The sequence below is a fragment of the Mirounga angustirostris genome, unplaced genomic scaffold (genome assembly GCF_029215605.1).
Source record: "Mirounga angustirostris isolate CCGP_5_RB_7025 unplaced genomic scaffold, mMirAng1.0.hap1 SCAF_15, whole genome shotgun sequence".
NCBI lineage: Eukaryota > Metazoa > Chordata > Mammalia > Carnivora > Phocidae > Mirounga > Mirounga angustirostris.
Window position 1 is genome coordinate 85651823 of NW_026991723.1, and position 12098 is coordinate 85663920.

General features: G+C 53.8%; 2 protein-coding genes across 8 annotated transcripts in view; one reads left to right on the forward strand and one right to left on the reverse strand.

Moving 5' to 3' along the window:
* The window catches only part of ANGPTL2 (angiopoietin like 2), a 34119-nt gene extending 27958 nt beyond the window's left edge, over positions 1-6161 (reverse strand). The window contains exon 1 of the mRNA XM_045883162.3: positions 5824-6161. The gene's annotated coding sequence lies outside the window, so the exon portion shown is untranslated. The remainder of the gene's footprint in view (positions 1-5823) is intronic.
* RALGPS1 (Ral GEF with PH domain and SH3 binding motif 1) overlaps positions 1-12098 on the forward strand; it is a 315913-nt gene that overhangs the window by 212573 nt on the left and 91242 nt on the right. The window lies entirely within an intron of this gene.

Sequence of the window (12098 nt, forward strand, 5' to 3'; positions counted from 1 at the left end):
AACAGAGGCGGGAACCAGCCAGGCAGGTAGTGTCGGATCCCACCGATCTGCCTGGGAGAGTAGCAGCGGGGGGCTGAATCTGCCTGACGCCCCAGGCTCTCGTGCTCCTGCCCCTGGGGAGCTGCTGGCTTCAGGGGAGGGCTGACTGAGTTCATGGAGGAGGCGGGTTGTGGTCATACTGTGAGATCATAGGGCAAGACGGGATGTGGTTAGGCAGTAGGGAGCTGGTTGCCTTTGCCAGGGGGACAAGGATGCTGCTGTTACTTTTTCACGGTGCGTTATTTGGGAACCATTTTGAGATTCCCCCAAAGCCTGCGCCCTGAGCCCTCTGTGCCAGGAGCCCCAGCCAGCAGGGCCGAGGCGGGGCAAGCCTGCAGAAGCCATGTCAGAGCCCGGCTTCTGAGTTGGCTGCTGCGCTTCCGTCAATGCCTGATGTGCTCTGGAACCTTGGAACCAGGGGAGCCTCGGATGAGAGGGAGAAGCCGGGCACTGGGCAGGCAGTGCTGCCCCATGGTGGCTTCCTGGCGACTCTGGGCCTTGCCTGGAACTGCTCTTCTAGGCCAGGCCAAGCGGTTGGCACCTAAGGCCACCTCGGCCCGTTGGCATGGGCTCATGCCTTGAGCACCGGGACAAGCACATTTTGTGCCTACCTCTCAGATCCCAGGAGCTCTGTGAGGCCGGGCCTGTGATTATTTTCATCCCACAGAAGAGCAGACAGAGGTAAGGGATGAAGTCATTTGCCCAGGGCCACAGAGCTACCAAGTGGTGAGGCCGGGCCTGGAACCAAGTTTGTCTACCTCAGAGCCAGGTTTCTTACCCACACAGCCCTAACTGGCCCCCCTGCCTTTGGCACTCGCTCCCCCTGCCCTCCACAGCGCAGGCGGCTCCAGGCCCGTCTGTCTAAAGCTCCCAGCTGGTCGTGTTGGTGTCCTGCTTTAAAACAGAGCCTCTGTGCTCCCGCTCAGGCTCCCTGCCTCTGTGCACGCTCTTCTTTGGTGCCTCCGCACCTTCTGCCGTGTCTTGCCTGACGCACACGCCTGTCTCACTCTCTCAGTTGACCTCCCCAGTCCACTTCCCTGTGAAGCCACCATCCACAGTGAGGGCCCCTCCCTCCTCCACCCCCGGGAGCAGTTGTGGCTGCTTCCCGCACCCATCACAGCACACAGACACAGCTCATCTGGTTGTGCACCCCCAGACTGTGAGCTTCTTAAAAGCGCGGTCAGGGTCGTTTCCCCTCTGAATGCCCAAGAGCCAGGACCTCACTTAGATTCCTACATAGGACTTCAAGGATTTCATTCATTGCATGTATTTCCCAAGCATTTCGCCTGTTCCGGCCACTGTTCTGGGGCTGGAGATAGAGCAGGAGCGGGGTAGGTCCCAACTCTCAAGGGGCCCACGGTAGTGGGTGGGATGGTGATCAGTATCTTGGCAGGGCGGCTCAGGGGGCTGGAGGGGCAACCAATCCAGCTGGGGTGAGGATTGAGGGGGGCATAAGGTGGGAGTAGAGGCACCCCAAAGGGGCCTTGGCTGGACAACACAGAGGGGAATTGTGTGGCACCACGGGACTGAGAGGCTTGTTTGCTGGGTCTGAGGCTTGCTTGCTTGCTTGCTTCATTCATTCATTCGTTCATCCATCCATCCATCCATCCATCCATTCCACACATCCCTTCTCTGCCTGGCCCTGAGTATTGGAGGTCCAGCAGTGACTAAGAGATACCACCTTTCCCTCCTGGAGGTTGGACTGGGGCCACCTCAGGCAGGACTTTGGTAATTCCAGGAACTGAGCCGTTCCTTGGGTGCTTCTTAGAGATACGGACAGACTTCCTTCTGGGCTTCCCCCCACACACCTTTAGATTGAGAGAGAGTGTGAGCGGGGCAGAGGGAGAGAGAGAATTCTAAGCAGTTTCCACACCCAGTACAGAGCCTGACTCGGGGCTCGATCCCATAACCCTGAGATCACCACCCAAGCTGAAACTAAGAGTCAGACGCCCAACCAGCTGTGCCACCCAGGCGCCCCCTCTCTGGGCTTTTCTTAGGGATCTTGTGCCTGCCTTTCTGGAGGACTAGGCAGCAGGAGGAGGCTGAGGTTCTGGGGCTGCTGGCCCCAAGGCAGGCTGGTTAGTTTTGCCCGAGAATAGACCTAACACAATAGCTCAATTGTGAGAGGCCTGACTCTCCCCACCTCCCCAACATGGGAACTTTTCTGTGATCAGAATGTGTCTTACAATTGATGTACACATGTAACAGGACATTGTAACATTTTAACTGCCACCCCCACCCCAGGCTGTTATTAAATCAGTCATATGGTTTTCAGTCGATACGAGGGAATACGGTTTTGTTATTGAAACTACCCTTGGCATGAGGTTCTGATGTGACCTATCTATCACCACAAATTCCCAGTTGCCAGTGGCTGAATAACCCTTCTATTTGGGGTATTTTATATAAATTCACAGAAAAGAATGCTATTCAGTGAATTGATTCATTCTTGAGATTTCCCCAGTATGTCTATCCAGGACAGCAGTGGGCTGGGGTAGGAGGAGTCCAGATCTGGGTTTGAATCCTTGCTTTTTGGCCAACTAGTGGAGGGACATTGGCAGAGGTGCTGCAACCTCTGAGCCTCAGTTTCCTCCTCTGTAAAATGGGGACAGCACCACCCATTTGGTGCCATGTGCCCCCTCTTTGCAGGTCTCTCACTGTTGTACATTTGTGTGATTGTTAGATTCACCTACTGCCTCCTTCCACTGGGCCCTGGGCCCTACCAGCGGAGCCCCTCCGCATCTGACTGGTGTCAGTTGAGACCGTTTCGGGTGAAATGGGCTATGATTCAGAGAGGCCCGAAGCTGGATGTGCCTGCCTTGGGCAGGCTGCTGCTGTTTGTCCTCAGGTAGCTACCGGTTGCTGTCTCCCTGATGTCTTCTCAGGATTGCCTGAGTGTGGCCCAATGCAGACTGTGAGGACCTGCACTCTGATTGTGCAGCCCGTGGAGTCTCCCAAGTAGGGATGTAGGAAACATGAATGGTATCTCAGACACATTGGGGAATGTTTGCCTGAGGTTCCGCCCCACTGAGCTGGTGCCAGAGTCCCACGGTGCTATGTAGCTGTGCTAAGGCTCATCTGTAAGAGGGGGTTGATAATGCCTGTTATGTCTCAGAGAGAGGCCTCTATGACAAGCAAGTGATGCATCGAAGTCAGGTAAGCATGTGGTTTTCAGATGGCATGGTATAAGCATTCTGTAGGACAGCAACCAGAACAGACTTGGCTGCCGGGGGACCCAGTGACAGGGTCAGCAAAAGAAAAGTCAGGATGCCTTGAACAGGCGGTGGAGTGAGGTGGAGAAAGGCATAGACTTTGGAGCTAGGCTGACCAGGGTTCAGTAATCACCAGCTGTGTGACCTTGGACAAGTTAACCTGTCTGGGCCTTAGTTATCTCATCTGAAAAATGGGATGCTAAAACTAGAACCTACCTCCTAGGGTTGTGTTGAGGATGAAGTGAGATCATCCATGTGCCTTAGTTAACCGGTACTTAATAAATCGTTGTGGGATGAAGGGGTGGAGGGAGAAATGGCTTAGTTGCTCTCCCCATGAACTTAACAGCAATACTGTGCAGTCCCCTCCTGGGCCATGTGTTTCACACATTTTATCTGTTCTACCGCAAGTGCCTTTATTGAGTAGCAATTGATCTAATTTTTATTAGCCAGGCCTGTGAAGTCCGTCAGAGCCTCTGCTCAGACAGGGCTGCCCAGAGAGCACAGTGAGCCACTGTGGTTCCAGCCTGAAGCTGGGAAACCTGCAGCTTCTGCGGCCCCAGAGGCCTGTGCCAGAGACGCACATATCTATTGTCAGCTTTTCCAAATGCTCTCCAGAGTTCAGGAAATCCACTGCAACCTCTGGGCCCACAGGAGAGAAGCCACTGTCCTAAGCTAAGACGCACCAGCGTTGGCCTCCATGTGGTCAGAGGTGGTGATGGAGATGGAGTTTGGGGGAGGAGTCCTTGGGTCTCCCTCTGTGACCCTAGGACAGGCCTGGCACTGGTCTTCCTGCGCACAGAGGTAGCTCACTTTCCTCACCTACCACGGTCCTGACGGGCCCGACAGGCAGACGAGTAGCACGCATGTGGGTGGTAAGGTTGGTGTCAGATATACGTACCCTCCCGTAGTGTGGACTTGAAGGACCTGGACATGCTGCAGTTAACTGCAGACATAAAGCCCCCCTCAGCTCCTTGGAAGACCCCCTGTGGGCAGCAGTAGTGGCCACGCTGGCTCGTCCTGGTGGGATTTTCTGGCAGCCCTCGCAGGTTGTCCAGGATAGAGAGAGCGGGCCCCTGCTCTTCCTGGGTCTCTGCGACTCTGACTGTTATGGGTCCTGATACCCGGTGACTAGCATTTTCTGAGGGGTTGCCACACAGCAGCTGCCGTGTGAAGGCCTTCTTGGGCATGATCCCATGTGGTTCTCCTAGAAGGCAACGGAGTGTGGTTCAGAGTGCTGGGTTCAAGTCCTGGTGCTGGCGCTTACTAACCCTGTGGCCTTGGGCACATCCCTGAACCTCCGTAACTCAGCTTCCTCTCGTAAAATGGGGATGAACACTAGTACCTGTGTTGTAGGGTAGCTGTGAGGGTCCCTGGAGCTGGTAAGTGCCTGGCTCAGGATCAGTGCCATGTGTTAGCTGTTACTAAGAGATGGGCGGTAGCGTTACCCCATTTCGCAGAAAAGGAAACAGGTTTCGAGAGGCCGCGTGCTCTGCCGGAGTCCCGTGGCTCCTGAGTAGAAGAGCTAGGATTTGAACCTAGCTCATGAGCACTACCTTACTCTACCTCAATGTGGGAAAATACATGTGGAGAGCATTCGGCCAGCTTTGGAAGTGGCATTCTCGGCTTTTCCTCAGAGCCCTGGTGAAAAGAGATCCTTTTCTAAGGAACGAACTGGCCTCTGGGAGCTCCCGTAATCCCACAGCAGAAGCAATAGCTGACCCATGACACACATATCACAGAAGGAGAAGGGAGGGATCAGGGAAGAATTTCTGTTTGGAAATGTTATCTAATGCTGAGTGCTTTCAAGGGACTCAGAATGTGGAGCCGGCGCTGTACCCCCTGCCGGGGTGCCAGGGAAGTCTGGTCCTCCCCTCTTCCCCTGCCACATACAGCCTGCTGGAGACCTGGGCGGGATCAGGCGTCTGTGGACATGCAGGGAAAGCCGGGACAGCACTTTGCCCCGAGCCACAGTGACGGAAGTCTCTAGCTGGTGTGTCCCTTCCAGCTCTGGACCCCTTGGGTCCTCTCCTCCCCAGCTGAGGGGTGAGCAGCAGCTGCTGGGCTCCAGGGAACTTTCTGAACAGGGGCTCCCCGCTCTGGCAGGACAGCGTTTGCTTTTGCTTTTGCCTCGGCATAGTCTCTAGGCAGGGTGCATAGGAACCCAAAACTTAAAAACGACTTCCTATGTCCTTGGGCTACCCCTGTCCCCCTAAGCACACACCTACACACAGGCACGCGCTCACGCACGCACCCCAGCTGCCGGGCCGTGTCCGGGAGCCGCCTGCCTTCACCCCAAAGGCTCTTTGTCTGCGGCAGAGTAGGGCTTACAGTTGAAGCTCTCGAAGCCCAGCCCGTGGTCTCGTGCCCCCAGAGCACCACCCTTGGCCCAGGTGTCCACAGGTCTGCCCCAGTAGATGCTTTGTTTGGCTCCAAACGAAAGCAAGAGTGACCCCCTCTGGGGTCCAGCTGCACACACCCCCCGTTGGAGGGGTCAGGGTTCTGGAACCCGCAGATGTGGGGCCAGCTACTGCCTCCTGCCCCCTTGTCCCTTGGTGCCACAGAGCTGGCCCCTTACCTCTTCACTCCTGCTGGACTCCCCGGGGCAGCTCCTCACATGCTTTACCCCAGCCGTCAGCAGGGCAGCCTGTCCATGGCCTCCAGGAGGGGTCCCCGAGTCGCAGGCCGGACTGGCCGCCGAGCAGCCCTGCCTCACTGGCCTCTGCTGGCTCTGCTGTGCTCCACAGCCGGGCTTGGGCCGGGGGTGGGGCGGGGGCTGGCCTGGGGTCCTGCTGGGGCCGCTTACAACCTGCCTCCTTTCCCAGCAGGGGCCGGTGTCTGCCTCAGTGCCATGCTCTGCAGGTCCGGGGCTCAGGCACCACTGCTCAGGGCTCCGGGTCCATCCTCAGGCCGTCTGCAGCAGCCTCATTTGAACTCCCCACTCCTTTGTGGAGCCTTTACATGCTGCCGGAGGAAACTGTGAGCACAGCCTGACCCTGGTTGGCTGCAGGCACTTCTCTCCACCCACCAGTGCAAGAGGATCCCCCAGGCCCCAGAAAGGCTCCGGGCCTCCCCTCAGCCCCAGACAGAGGCGGGCCGCCCGGTGATGTCACACCAGCTCCGGCCCCAGCTGGCCCGGCCCCTCCCGCCCCAGCCCGCTTTGGCGGCCCTCGCCGGCCCCCTCCTTCCCTGGCACGAGCAGCCCGGCCAGCTCTACTCCCTGGCCCGCCCGCCCCTAGTGCGCTCTGCCGAGGCAGAGAGCTTCCCCTCTGACTCCGGTAATGGGTTTGGGTCTGCTCTAGCTGCGCGGCAGCAGGGAGCAGGTCCTCCCCCTGGATGGCTCCCTCATCTCTGCACTGCCTCACAGAGCCCCAGGTGAGCAGGCAGGGCAGCCCCGCACAGATGGCTTCTCCCCGTGGGTGCCCTTCATAGAGGCCTCTCTCACCTCTAAACCCTGGGGAGGGAGCCCGAGGCTGTGCACAGAAGCCAGCAGGCTCTGTGCTGACAGCTAGCGGGAGGCAGTGGCCTAAGACACTGAAATGCCACAGGCTGGGCGGGGGGTTGGAGGTGGTATGCACGGGAGAAGTGCCGGTCCCTTCCCACCTAGAGGCCTTGATTAAGTCACTTCCCAGTTCTAGCGTCCCTTTCATGCATCCACCCGTAAATGAGCCAAGACTAGTGATCTACCTTCATGAATTCCATGGTATCACTCGGGAAAGGGCTTGGTGCTGGGCAAGGGCGCCTCAGTGGGCTGGACTCCGCGCTTGGGACGTGGGCAGACCAGGGACCACACTCCCGGAACCTCTGTGGTGACCTCCAGACCTTCGAGGAGCACATGATGAGAGGCCCCAGCACAGAGTCTGTCACTGAGGTGGGGCTCATGAGTGTTCACAGAGTCAGAGTAGAAAGGAGAAGACAGCGCTGGAGCCCCACGAAGTGAGCAGTCCTACAGATGTGTCAGCGCCGCGGGCAGAGGGGGGAGGCCAGCGGGTACCGGGAAGGGAGCAGCTGGGCGCGGGTTTGTGTCTCTGCCTGGGCAACAGCTGTGTGAAATACTGGCGTGACTCTTCTTTCCTCTTTAAAAAGGTTTAGTAATGATGGTGGTAGTGGTGATGACGTTCCGGAGGAGGGTTCTCCTTACCCTCAGGCGTAGCATACCATGTTGCTGGTCCCTGGGCAAGCAGGTCCAGTGTGGTCCTCTGCTCCTCAGGACTGCCACTCCTGTCTTTGCAGGGAGCAAACTTTGCTTCTTGCCTCAGCCCCTCCCAGACTGCTCAGACGCGCTCCCTTTTCCATCTGTCAGTCCCACTCCTTTGTAGAAGGCGAGTCTTCACCAGAAGACCACAGTAGCTTACAGCCAAATGGTTGGGTTGGACAGATATACTCCCCACAACTACTGTGGGGGTGAAGGTGCCCAGCCACTCTGGAGGGTCCCTGTGCATGGTCTGCACAGAAGCCGTGGGAGGCTGGGGACTCAAGACCAGCAGAAGCACATAGGATGGAGCTGAATCCTTCTTGAACAGCACCCTCGTCAGCCTGGAGGTTGGCATATTTCCTCCTTTTCCCCTTCCTCTCTCTCGCTGTCTCTCTTCTCCAGGATGTTTATTGGGAACCTGCTCTGAGCTGACACCGAGAAGCCAAAGTCGCTCTCCTCACAGAGCTTGCAGTCAGGAGGGGAGACAGACAGACAAACGCATGAGAAGTGCTGGGTACTAAGTGGGTATCTAAGCAGGAGGCTGGACTAAGCCTGGCAGTCAGGGCAGGCTCCTTGAACTTGTGTTTCAGCTGAAACCCGAAGGGTAGGTCAGAATGAGCAGGTGCGAGTTGGAGAGACAGTAGTCTGGGTAGAAACAACAGTGTGTAAGGGCCGTGTGGCAGATTGCTTTTTTGAGGATGGCCCCAGTGATATCTCCTAGTCCAACATGAGACCTTGACACTCCTCCCATTGAGAGGTAGAGTCTCTGTCCCCTCCCTTTGAATCTGGGTGGGTTTGTGACTTACTTATAACCAGTGGAATACAGTGGAGATGACACTACCTGATATCCAAGGCTGGGTGAGAACAGGCAGGGCAGTTTCTGCCTTGTTCACTGGGAAACTCTTTTTTGGGGTCCTGAGCCAGTCTGGACCCTGAGAAGTCCAGCTACCTGCAAGCTGCCATGCAGAGGCCAGGTGTAGCATAGGTCCCAGCTGACAGCAGGCATCCACCCCCAGATATGTGAGGAAAGATGCCTCTCAATGATGCCAGCCCTAGCCGAGTCAGCTCCAGCTGCTGAGGTCCCAGGTATCGGGAGCAGAGATGAGCCACTGTACCATTCTGTAGCTAAATCCCTGACCCACAGAATCCACGAGGATAAGAAAATGGTTGTTTGGGCTGCTAAGTTTTGATGGTAATTTGTTACTCAGCAGTAACAACTGGAGCAATTATAGGGAGTTCTTCCCAGGAGTGCATTTGTCTGAGGAGAGATGGGAAGCATGGCAGGAGACGAGGCCTTTTCAGAGATGGGACTTGATCCAAGGACAGTGGGAAGCCACTGGAAGGTTTTGAGCAACTTGCTTTTATTTGTGAAAGGCCGCATTAGTTGTTGAGTAGAGACTGAGTGGCGGGAACCATAGACAAGTCATCTGGAGCTGGTGGGCGATGGTTGCAGCCATCCTGGTGAGAGAGGCAAGTGGACGCAATGGGGCTCACTGGGTCAGGGGGACTTTCCAGGACCCACCCTCCCCTGGGAACAGGTGAGGCCCAAGTCCCTCATGACTAGAGCAAATTTGCTTCCACAATGCAAAGTTCCTAGGATCCCATCAAGTGGGAGAGGAACACCAGGATGGCCTTGCCCTGTCCATGTTTGCGCATCCCTCGCCCCTGAGGTGGCCTTGGGCAGTCAAGGATGCTGCTGGAGAGCTTGAGCTGTGCATTCAAATTCTGGTTCTACCACTCAGTAGCTCTAAGCCTCACTGTCATCTGAAAAATGGAAATGTTACAAGGACTTACCTCATAAGGCTGTTGAGAAAAATAAATAAGATGTGACACATCAAGCGTAATGCGCACTGGCTAGTACACGGTACACACTCAGTGTTGGCCTCCTTCCTTGGGCTGTGAGTTCCCGGAGCACTGGAGCAGGTGTGGGTGTGGGCCACACAGAGCTCTCCTTCTGTGCAGCCCGGTCCAGAGGAGTGAATAACTGAGTGACTGGCTGGGGAGGATGAGGAGCTGTGGCTCAGAGTCTAACAGACCTGGGCTCAGATCCCAGCTCTGTCACTACCTGGGCAACGTTCTTATTCTCTCGCCAACTTTGTTTTCTCATTAAAAAAAAATTTTTTTTAAATGATATCACTCATTTTTAATTTCCTGTTTTTGATGTAGGCAGGATATAAATATTGTGTCCTTCTACCCAGCAACTTGTGCCAGTTCTCCGAACTATCCCTATTCAACCCAGGCATTCACATAAAAAAAAGTCATAACTTGGGGCACCTGGGGGGCTCAGTCAGTGAAGCAGCCGACTCTTGATTTCAGCTTGGGTCGTGATCTCAGGGTCATGAGATCAGAGCCCCATGTCACACTCTGCGCTCAGTGTGGTTATCTGCTTAGAACTTTCTCTCTCTCTCTTTCTCTCCCTGTCCCTCTGCCCCTATGCACCACATGCGCATGCACTCTCTCTCTTTCTCTCTCAAATAAATAAATCTTTAATAATAATAAAAAAAAAGGCATAACCTGAGAAATGTCAACACAGGTCTGGGCATGTGTTTCATATGTTCCTTAGGAGGGAAGGCAGGCCTAATTATTACTCTGTCAAGCCTCAGACACTTGGGAACATACCCCGAAAGAATCTTTTCTTCCCTCCCAGCATTGATAAGGCATGTAATTAGAATGTAACCAGTTGGAGGCATTTCCTAGTTTGCTCATATATGAATGTTCAGAACGTTCAGTAGATAGTCACTGCATCTACCCTGCTTCTTCACATGTCTATTATTTTTAAATTGTATACTGGACATTTTGTATGATACATTGAAAAGACTGTATTTTATTGCCTTCCTCTAAAGAATGTTGTGTTTTGTTCTGGCAGGTGGTTAAATTACTGGCATACCCCCTTGACCTTTTAGAGGTTTGGTTTTTAGGTTTTGTTCAGGTAGGTTTATTTTGGTTTTGTCCATAGTCCTAGGATATAACTCTTAGTCCTGGGCTTACTGGTAAGGCATGGCTTTTCCGGGATGAAAGCAGAAGCCTTAAATGTTTGCTAAGTCTCTTTAGCTTAGCAGGACTTGAACTCCAAGCTCCATCTTCCGAACACCCTGCTTCCCAGCTACTGCTTTCTTTTGGGCTCTGTGGAGTCTCTCTCTACATATATACTATTTAGGGATTAACTAAGGATTTGAGGGGAATTTGTACAGTAACTTTGGATCTCCCACTTCCATGGCTGTCTCCCTTCTGGCATTTTCCCCTTCAGTTTCCATCCTCAGTGCCCAACTTCTTTGTCTTCTTCCCAGCCAGTAATATTGCTGCATTCTCTTTCAGTTCTGTCTTCCGTTTATCACCATGAACTGGGAAGGGCCCTATGTGCTTCCCATCTTTCAAAAACCATGTCTCCTCCAGTTTCTGTCGCTTTGGATTGTTCTCAGGTGCTTTCAAGCAGTTATTTTGTGTATTGTCCAGAGTTTATCATTGTTACTGACCAGAAAGTTAGTTCAGTACAATCTACTCTTCCATTTTGGTAACTGGAACTCCCCACATCCCAACTGAATCTGTCTTCTCCCCCAAACCTCCTGTACTCCTACTGCTCTCAGTGCCCTTGATAAACTAGCCAGCTCGTTGGTGGTTCTTAATTCAGTTCTCTGCCCTTCCTGGTCTCGGTCATGGTCTGTTGGGAAATATCAGCCCCAAGAATTCACAGATTGATTCAGCTCAGTATACCCACCTGGTCACTAGAAGAAATGTGTTGTCCCCACAGGCCTTGTTAGAGCACCTTATACAGCTAATTATGATATGCTAGGCATCAAGCTCAACATTCTGTAGGCATCATTGTTTTTTCCTCTCGTAACTTGGGAAGGAAGTATTACCATTCTTTTCGATACTAACAAGAAGACTGAGGCTTAGCGAAGTAAAGTTCCTTGCACACCAGGCCACACAGCTAGAAAGCAGTGGGACTGAGATTAAGACCCATATCAAAGCGAGCAGAAACACAGGTGTCCTGAAAACAAATAACATCTCTTTAATTCTAAGACATTTTTTCTTGTTTTAAGATCTCTGAAATCAGGAGGCATCTTAAAGTCAACAGCCTGTCAGGGGCTAATTGGCCTCACTTTTTCTTTCTTTTTTTTTTTACTAGAACATGACACATTTAATAGTTGATGACTTCTCAGATTCAAGGTCAAGGAGTTATGGCAGTGTTAGTGATGGAGCTCCATCCAGTGAGGTTGACCCGTGGCTAAGGGACAAAGAAGCACATCCCCTCCTCTCCTAGTCAACCGGTCTTGGAAAGGTCCAGGGGCGTGTCCATCCTCAGGAAGCCTGTAGAACTGCCAGAAGCCTCCCTCCCTCCAGATTTAATGCAACAACTACCTCTAAGCTAAGACTCAGCCAGCTGGCCCCCTCCTCTCCTGGGGGTGCTGTCGTCAGGTCCTATGACTTGTCCCGGTAAGAGGTTTGGAGACTCATGTTTATGGGGAGATTCTAAGGCAGTGCTCCTGGTTATCCTGTACTGCCCAGTGTCCCACAGGATGTCCCAGCACATGGAAAGCCCTTTGAGGACACTGTGTCTGTTAAATGCTGGCCAAACAAATTTATGCAAATGTCAGCACAGGATGCATGTTCAGTCACAAAGTCGCTTTGAGAGCCTGTTATTAGCTCATGTAGGACCC